The sequence below is a fragment of the Eptatretus burgeri genome, chromosome 11, assembly GCF_056783735.1.
Source record: "Eptatretus burgeri isolate ZD-2024b chromosome 11, Ebu_testis_v1, whole genome shotgun sequence".
Lineage (NCBI taxonomy): Eukaryota > Metazoa > Chordata > Myxini > Myxiniformes > Myxinidae > Eptatretus > Eptatretus burgeri.
Window position 1 is genome coordinate 20,879,711 of NC_140971.1, and position 9,868 is coordinate 20,889,578.

General features: G+C 44.1%; 1 protein-coding gene across 9 annotated transcripts in view; it reads right to left on the minus strand.

Moving 5' to 3' along the window:
- Positions 1-9,868, minus strand: part of LOC147016630 (protein FAM78A-like) — a 61,799-nt gene that overhangs the window by 23,241 nt on the left and 28,690 nt on the right. The window contains exon 1 of one of the 9 annotated variants that reach the window (XR_015049128.1): positions 9,749-9,868. This exon is cut by the window's right edge and continues 2 nt beyond it. The exons of the other annotated variants lie outside the window; for them this stretch is intronic. The gene's annotated coding sequence lies outside the window, so the exon portion shown is untranslated. The remainder of the gene's footprint in view (positions 1-9,748) is intronic. 9 annotated transcript variants of the gene reach the window in all.

Here is a 9,868-nt window from a genome sequence, read left to right on the forward strand (position 1 = left end):
ATATATATATATATATATATATATATATATATATATATATATATATATATATATATATATATATATATATATATATATATATATATATATATATATATATATATATATATATATATATATATATATATATATATATATATATATATATATATGAGCCTGGTGTTGGCGCAGTGGTTAGTGCAGTGGCTTGGGATCCAAAAGGTCCTGAGTTCAAGCCCCGTTGGGCCACTGTATTAATACACCAGGGGGTTGACTCAGCCTGTCATCCTTCCGAGGTCGGCAAAATGAATACCAGTGTACTGGGCCAGTGTATACCCCGGTTAAAATAGGTGTACCAGATCCCTGTGTCAAAAGAGGCGACCAGGGTTGCGTCAGGAAGGGCATCCGGCATAAAACATGTGCCAAATCACTATGCGGATCATACGGATGATCCGCTGTGGCGACCCTGAAAGGGAGCACCCGAAAGAAGAAGAAGAAGAAGAGATATATACAGATACATTTAGATATATTTATATGCATATACGAGGTGTTTTCAAAAAGTATCCAACCTTAATTTTTTCGTGCGTAAACAAATGAAGCTAGGGAGGCGTGGTTTGGTGCACGTATGCAGGTGATCCTAATCCGTATGCGTGAATATTTTCCCGCCTGTAGAAGCTGTCAGTCGCCGACAGACCGCCGATGAGTGAGGAAGTGTAAGTGAGCGCCATCGGATTTTGTTTTTGACAAAATGACGGATCACTGTGGTCTCATCGCCAGTGATTACTGTGTTGAAGAAGTTGGGATTGCTGTTCACAGTCTCCAGCATGTCCTGTGCGATCTCCAAACGGAGTTGCTTCTGCTCGATCGTTAGCAGCTTTGGCACGAACTTCGCTGAGATTCTCCTTAAGCCCAAATCCTCATTCACAATGGAATGAACGGATCCAATGCTGGCGCCCGCCTCGTCTGCAAATTCTCTGATCGTGATTTGACGATCCTGCATCAGCAGGGTCCTCACTTGGTCAACGACGATCTCATTTCGGGATGTTGAGGGCCTACCAGAACGTGCTTCACTTTCCACTGATGTGTGAGCATCTATGAAGCAGTTGGACCACTCTTTTATCTGTGTGGTGCCCATTGCTTCGTTCCCGAAGGTGCTCTGACGGTGCTCACTTACACTTCCTCACTCATCGGCGGTCTGTCGGCGGGAAAATATTCACGCATACGGATTAGGATCGCCTACATACGTGCACCAAACCACACCTCCCTAGCTTCATTTGTTTACGCACGAAAAATTAAGGTTGGATACTTTTTGAACACACCTCGTGTGTATATATATATCTTCTTCTTCTTCTTTCGGCTGCTCCCGTTTGGGGTTGCCACAGCGGATCATCTGTATGATCTGCATCGTGATTTGGCACATGTTTTACGCCGGATGCCCTTCCTGACGCAACCCTGGTTGCCTCTTATGACACAGGGATATGGTACACCTATTTTAACCGGGGTATACACCGGCCCAGTATACTGGTACTCATTTTGCCGACCTCGGAAGGATGACAGGCTGAGTCAACCCTCTGGTGTATTAATTCATTGGCCCAACAGGGCTTGAACTCAGGACCTTTTGGATCCCAAGCCGCTGCCCAAACCACTGCGCCAACACCAGGCTATATATATATATATATATATATATATATATATATATATATATATATATATATATATATATATATATATATATATATATATATATATATATATATATATATATATATATATATGTACACGAGGCACCACGAGGAGGAGTGATGCAAGGGCCACATCGGCCATTTTGGAATTAATGCCATATTGCACTATTTTAACCCTTACCCTATTATCCAAGCCTATCATCATCATCATATCATTAAAAAATGTCGCTAAAGGCCCGGTCACACCTTGACGTTTTAGCCAGCAATGGCAACGTATTAAAATGTATGTAAAACGCTGGCTTACGTTGAACTTTTGATGTTTTTTTTTAAAGATTCGGACGTATTCATAGCGACTTGGTCTTATGTATAACGCATTGGTGACGGACACAGAACGTTTCGTTGTGTTATAGATAACTTATACCAACGAATGCTGAACCTGTTGTCGGCCTACACAACCGATGCCCAACGATAGTCTAACTTAGGCATAGCGCGTTGCACGCATCGCCGACGATGTCGTGACGTAGCCTATTAAAAGGCTGACGCACAACGATTCGAATCATAACTGCCGTAGAAATGGAAGTGTCAACATCGCGGTCACACCTTGGCGATCTTGCCAGCGTATGCCGACCTAAGAAAAATGTGTCTAAAACGTTGGGGCACATCAAATACGGTATGAGTAAGTTTGTTATACGTGAGTACAACGCTAAAGTACGCTATCATATGTCGTAGTAAGTAGAGTACATCAAGAAAATTTAAACATGTTCAAATAAAAATTTTTACAAGGTACTCGGCGTATGACACACATTCCGCATGCGATGGGGATAAGTTTTACACACGATATGTGGACGCTTACACATGTCCACAAACGCTACTTATAAGCTACTCATAAGTCGAAACATGTCGCGGTAATGTCTTTTTTACGCGAAACTTATTTCTAACTTATGTTTGACGTGCTTTGAACCAATTCCTTACGTAGTCCCAACACACATCGACGTATGTAGACGTATTCCAATGACGTCTTCCGGTCGACAAAAAAAAAAAAAAAATTAACGTGTTTCTAGCTTACAACTGCCATATAAAGACGTGTTCCCAGTGGTTTTGGGAATTGGTATATAAAAATGCTGCTCATAAAAGGGGAACCCAACAGTGTTTTCGAGTCGATGTGCATGTCAGCAGTAACAGTATCAGTATTAGTATTAGTAGTAGTTTGTTCATGTTGGCAGTAGTAGGTGAGTGTGAGGGGGAGGGTGTGGGTTATGATGGATCGTCCTTGCGTTTAACGATTTAACGATTTAAATGATAAACTCAACGATTTAAATAGCTGCATCTCCACTATTGAAAGTAGACGCTTGCACTCAACAATTGGATTTTTTTTACACTCAACGACTTTTAAACGGTACCACTCAGCTATTTTCATTGTTTACAATGAACGATTTAAATTGCTGTCACTCGCCTTTGTTTTTTGACGCTGGGGTTTGGAAATTTGAAGCGTTTCTTCTGAACGTGTTAAAACGCTCAAACTCGACTATTTTAAATAGACGCTGCCGATGGACAATTGGAATCATAGCCAAGCTAGACATCGAAGTGTGAACATCCTCGTCGTGCCGAAGAAAAGTTTGAAGAATGCTGCAAATAAGTGTCCTGGCCGTGGCCGTGGACGCTGACGCAAGGACGATCCATTATACCGACGTCTTTCAGCCTATGAGTAACTTAAAAGTAACGTCTGTCGATGTGTGGCAACGATCGCGTAACTTGCCAACATGTTAATCATAGGTTAGAAATAAGTTTCGGGTACGCTAAACATTACCTCGGCGTGTCTCAACTTATGATTAACTTACAAGTAGCATGTGTTGACGTCTGTCAACGATCGCAGACCGTGCATACAACTAGTGGCCAGCGTAGCGGAACGTGTGAGTCATACGCCGGCATACGTCGTGAAATTTCAAGCATGAAAAAATTTGAGGACAACCCAAAAGTACAACGTTTAAAGGCAGCGTACAACGACGTATGGCAGTGTTTTTCAGCGTGCTCTCAATGTTATCAAAACTTACCCATAACGTATTCAACGTGTGCCAGCGTTTTAGAAAAAAAATTCAAAAATCGGCATACGTTGGCTAAAACGTCAAGGTGTGACCGGGCCTTTACATCACTCCTCGCCGGGCCTTATATATATATATATATATATATATATATATATATATATATATATATATATATATATATATATATATATATATATATATATATATATATATATATATACATATATATATATACATATATATATACATATATATATATATATATATATACATATATATATATACATATATATATATATATATACACACAGTGCGCCTGTGAAAACTCTACACTCACTTTCAAAATTTCACCTTTTGTTGCCTTTTTATTTTTTTTTTGTATACCTTGGTCGAGGCTCGTATGAGAGCTAACACACAACTCACAGCAAGGGGGCATGAGACAAGAGGGGCGGGAGTGGAAGGGACAAAACAGTGGGGAACAGACACATTAGGTGAACTGTGGAAGGGAGAGGGATGAGGATGGGACGGGGAACATGGCGAAGAGAAGATGGACATTACAGGGACTTTCAGGAAGGAAAGCCGGGGAATTGAAGGAAGTGGGCTTGGGTGGATTATCGGGGGTAGAAAAGATCGAGGATTTGGATGGGGGAAGATAAGAGGTGGTGGTGAACAGCTGTTATGAAAGCCTGGAGGGAAGAATGGGAAAGAATAGAGTGAGGAAGTTTATTCCAAAGGCGGGAAAAAGAGGAATGAAAGAGTGAAGATGAGCAGTGATTCGTGATTTTGGTAGTTTTACCAGAAGGGGGTTGTTGGCGGACCTTGAGCGCCCTGTGGAAATGTGGTGGGGACAAATCGCAGAGAGAGCAGTGGGGGCAAGGCTGGAGAGGAGTCGGTAGAAGACAGAAAGACCACCGACCAACCTGCGGTGATCGAGTGAGAGGCCCAAAGACTCAGCTTCATTGCGGGAGATGCCGATGATCTTAAATGCCCTGGTTTCGACAGCGTGAATCCGAGAAAGGTGGGAGGCAGGAGCACCAGCCCAGAGGGGAGAGCAGTACTCCATCAGGCTACGGACAAAAGCTTTGTAAGTGGTCAGGAGCTCAAGAGGGCCGAGGAAGGACTTTGCACGACGGAGGATTCCCAGTCGGCGACTGGCTTTTGAGGCGAGGTTGGAAATGTGACTTTCCCAGGAAAGGTCATGGCAGATAGTGAGACCGAGAAGCTTGAAAGAAAAAACTTCTTCCAGAGGGTTGTTGAGAAAGTGGATGGGGGGGGTTTTCTAAACGGTCCTTTCGAAGAGACATAGTGAGAGTGTTTAATTTGTCCGGATTGAAAGACATGTTCCACGTGTTGGACCAGTTTGTGATTTTACCCAGATCTGCAGTGAGCGAAGAAGCTGCTGCTTGCCGGTCTGAGGGATGACAGATGGTACGGCAGAGGGTGGAGTCGTCGGCAAAGAGAAATAGAGGATTTTCCAGAGAGTCAGAGAGATCATTGATGAAAACCAGAAAAAAGAACAGGGCCCAGAACGCTACCTTGAGGAACTCCAGCCTGCACAGGAAGAGGGGATGAAAGAACTCCATTTAGGGCCACACGTTGACTGCGACAGGAGAGGAAGTCTGCGAGCCATGAGTGGAGATGGCCTTGAATACCATGGGAAGAGAGTTTGGTGAGTAGTGCAGGGTGCCAGACTGTCAAAAGCACGTGATATGTCCAGGGATACGGCTCGGATTTCCTGTCTGGCATTGAGGACCTCCATCCATTGATGGGAGAGCAGAAGCAGCATATCCAGGGTAGAGTGACCTTGTCTGAAACCAAATTGATGATTGGAAATCAAGCCATTGGAGAAGAGGAAGGATTTCATGTCTGAAGCGATGATGGATTCCATAACCTTGCTAATGATTGGGAGAAGGCTGATTGGTCTGTAGTTACAGGGATCTGTTTTTGCACCTTTTTATGCAGGGCAGTGATGTTAGCAGATTTCCAAGCAGATGGCAGATAACCTTGGGCAAATGAGAGGGTGAATAGAACAGAGAGAGGGTGAGCAAGAGCAGAAGAGCAGGCTTTGAGGACACGTGGGATGATGCTGTCTGGACCGGTTGCAGAATCTGACTCGAGGTTTGAAAGCAAGCTCTCCACCTTGTTAGGAGAAAAGGACACAGAGTCCAGGGACAGTTGGGTGCGACTGGGTAAAGTGGGTAGAGAAAGTGATGGGTTTAGGACACAAGATTTAGCTGCAAAGACCGAGTTTAGACATTCAGCTTTATCACGTGTGGTATCAGCAGTGCAGCCATTTGAGGTAAGGGAGGGGATGGAGGTGGAACATACACCAGAAACAGATTTGATTAAACGCCACCAGGATTTTGAGGAGGGAGAGAGGTTTGAGAGTTCATACTTGAGATGAGAAAGATGTTGTTTTCTGGCTCTCCTGAGGGTAGATACACACTTATTCCGAGCTTTGTGGAAGGAACTGAGATTGTCCTCAGTTGGGTTTGCTTTCCATGAGGCAAACGCAAGTTGTTTCAGGACAACTGCCTTGCCACAAGCTTCAGTAAACCAAGGGCGGGAGGAAGGGTAGGACAACTGAACACGAGAGGGGATAAATCTGTGCATGAGGGAGAGCAAGCTTCTTTGAAAGAATTCCCAGGATGAGTTGATGTTTGAGAAAGTAGTGATAGGAGACCAGTCTGAAAGTTTGATGGTCGCTCGGAGACCCTGCCAGTCGGCTTGAGTGAAATGCCAGACTCGACAGCGGTGAGGTGGTTCTCTGATAACAGCCAGAGAGATGTCCACTTTGACAAGGACGTGGTCAGAAGAACCGATTGGAGCGAGAGCAGCAGATATTGTCAGGGAAATTTGTCAAAATCAGATCCAGAAGAGATGGAGTACCATTGGTTGAGATCCGGGTCTGGAAGTTGACCGATTGAGTCAGTCCTAATGAGTCACAGAAAGCTTTTGCTGAGGTGCCATGGCAGGTGAGAGAGGTACCCACACCTAGCCAACTGGCGTGATGACAATTGAAGTCACCACATAACAGGAAGAGAGAGTTTGGATGAGAAGATAGAAGATGGTCCATGTTTTCGGATAGTGAGGTGTAGATGGAGTCATCACTGTTCAGTGGACAGTACAGTACACATATAAACACGAGGTGGGAGTGGAGGGGAAGCCCAAGCCAGAGGTATTCCTGGGGGTGTGGGGGAGTGAGAGCAGTGCATGGAGAGTGAGGAATAGAGTCTTTGATGAAGAGAGCAACACTTCCACCAGGACGAGGCTCAGGTCTGTCATACCCTAAGAGGGAGTAACCGGGGAGAGATACTTGGGAGTCAGACACGTCTTGGGAGAGGAAAGTTTCTGTTAGGCAGATAATGTCTGGTTTGTCAGTGGCAACCCGTATGGAAAGATCTGAAAGGTTTGAGTGAAGGCCCCGGATATTTGAGGTCCACATTTTTAATGAAGAGGTAGGGGAGGAGGCTTTGGGTGCAGGAGGTGGAGGGGGAGGGGGAGGGTAGGACAAGGGACGAGGGGGGAGGTAAGGAGGGTTGTTGAAAGAGTGTGGGGTATTGCAGAATAGCGAGGGGAGGGGCCGAATGAGGAGGAGAAAAGGCTCTGTGGTGCTGGGGGAGAGGGGGACAAGAGACAAGGAAGAAGGCAGTTGAGGATTTGAGGAGGTGGAGTGAAGAGATGGAGGTGAGAGGACAGTGGAGGGAGGCAGCTTGGTGGATGAGAGGGGGGGGCAACTTTGAGAAGGATGACTGAGGGGGATGAAAGGTGGGAGAAAGGTGAGGGGGGAATTTTTGAGAGAGGTGAGAGGGAGAAGAGTGGGATGGTTGCTTTGAGAGTGAGAGTGAGGGGTGAGGGGGGTGAGTTGGCACTGAAGTTGGAAAAAAAGAATGGTTGATGGAAAGCGAACATTCACAGCAAACTGTGGTTTTTAAAAGTTTTAGGTCAGAGATGCGATTTAACACAATTCTTGATGGATGCAATGAAGGCGAATTCAGAGCATGGAGAGAAGAAGCGCTGTAATAGTTGGATTTTTTAGGCAAGGAATGAAGGAGAGGTCGAAATGAGAGCAGTCTGTTAAAATAGCAGAAGAGTCGTGCATTATGAAACGGTAAAGAGTACCACATGTGTGAGAGGGGAAGATGAAGCATTATAAGATCGTTTTTGTTGTTAATATTAATGTTTGAGAGAGTTCAACAGATTAGGTCATGGAAGTGTAGAAAAAAAATCGAGTTAAAACACGAGGAGGAAGTTGAGAGGAAGAAGAAGAAGCAGAATCGGGAGAAGGTGAGCGTGTTGTTGTTGTTATTGTTGGGTATTTTTTTTTTTTGAGATAAGAAAGAGATTAGTTGGGAGAATGGGGAATGTTTGGAAAGTGGAGAGGATGAAAATTGAAGGTAATGGGGAGAAAAAACAAACAAACAAAAAAAAAACGATCGAACACCAAGTGGAACCGGTAGGCCTCAAGCCTCGGCCAAGGCCTAGGCCTCAAACACCAGGTAAGGACGTCAACAAAAATACTCACAAAATAGCACGATTTTTGAAACAAAACCGAACTAGGAACACACAGTAACATGTAAGTGAGAAAATTAAACAGTTAAAACGGGACAAATAACGACCAGAAACTTAACTTTGAGAACGTCAGCAGGAGCCCCGAAGGAGACCTCTCATCGCTCCAAACCCCAAAGTTGCTTTATGGCCTGGAATTAAATTGTACCTTTATTTACACATCTTAATTGTGTGTAAATAAATTTACAATGTATTTACACAATTTAATTAAAATTAAATTTCATTAAATCAGACTTTTTCCACATTTATTTGCACATCGAAACCCACAACTTCCAAGTGGAAAAACAAGTTCTACAAATTTCAGAAAATTAATGAAAAATACAGAACTGGAATATATTGGTTGGATAACTGTCCACCCCCCTTGTAATAGCAATTGTAAATTAGCCCAGGTGTAAACAATCAACTTCAAAATCACACATCAAGTTAATTGCCCTCCACCTGTGTTAAATTGTAGTGTTTCTGATTATTTCAGAATAAAATCAACTGTTCCTGCAGGTTTCCTCTGCTGGGTAGTACATTTCACAGCAAAGACTTAACCATGAGCACCAAGGAGCTTTCAAAAGACCTCTGGGATAAAGTTGTGGAAAGGCACAGATCACGGGATGGGTATAAAAAATATTTCAAAGACCTTGAATATCCCATGAAGCACAGTCAAAACGATCATTAAGAAGTGGAAGGTGTCTGGTACCACCAAGACCCTGCCTAGATCAGGCCAACCCTCCAAACTGGATGACAAAGCAAGGAGGAGACTGATCAGAGAGTCTACCAAGAGGCCAATGGCAACTTTGAAAGAGCTGCATGGCTTTTTGGCAAACACTGGTCACTGTGTGCCTGTCACAATATCCCAAGCACTCCACAGGTCTGGCCTGTATTGTAGGGTGGCAATGAGGAAGTTATTACTCAAAAAAGCCCATCTGGAGTCCCGTTTAAGGTATGCGAAAAACCACTCTGGAGATTCTGAAGCTATGCGGCAAAAAGTTTTGTAGTCTGATAAAACTAAGATGGAACATTTTGGCCTAAATGCAAAACGTTATGTTTGGAGCAAACCCAACACAGCACATCACCCAAAGAACACCATCCCTACCATGAAGCATGGTGGTGGCAGCATCATGTTATAGGGATGTTTCTCATCAGCAGGGACTGGGGCACTTTTCAGGACAGAATGGTGAATGGATGGAGCAAAATACAGAAAAACCTGCTGCCCTCTGCAAGAAAGCTGAAATTAGCACGGAAGTTCACCTTTCAGCATAAGAATGACCCGAAGCACACAGCCAAAGCTACACTGGAGTGATTCATCATCACACCATTTGAAAGCCTTTATCCCTGAGCAGGAGTCAGCTTTTTGCGGGCTCCAATCATGGTACCCTTTTTTGTGGCAATGTTTTTACGGCCAGATGCCCTTCCTGATGCCAACCCTATTGTCGCCTTCGACCCTGCAGGGATAATTACCAGTATACTGGTGCTCATTTTGCCGACCTTCAAAGGATGAACAGGCTGAATCAATCCCCCTGATGCGAACTCAGCGGCCAGCAGGGCTCGAACTCAGGACCCCATGGATCTCAAGCCACCGCCTCAAACACTGAGCCACACCAAGCT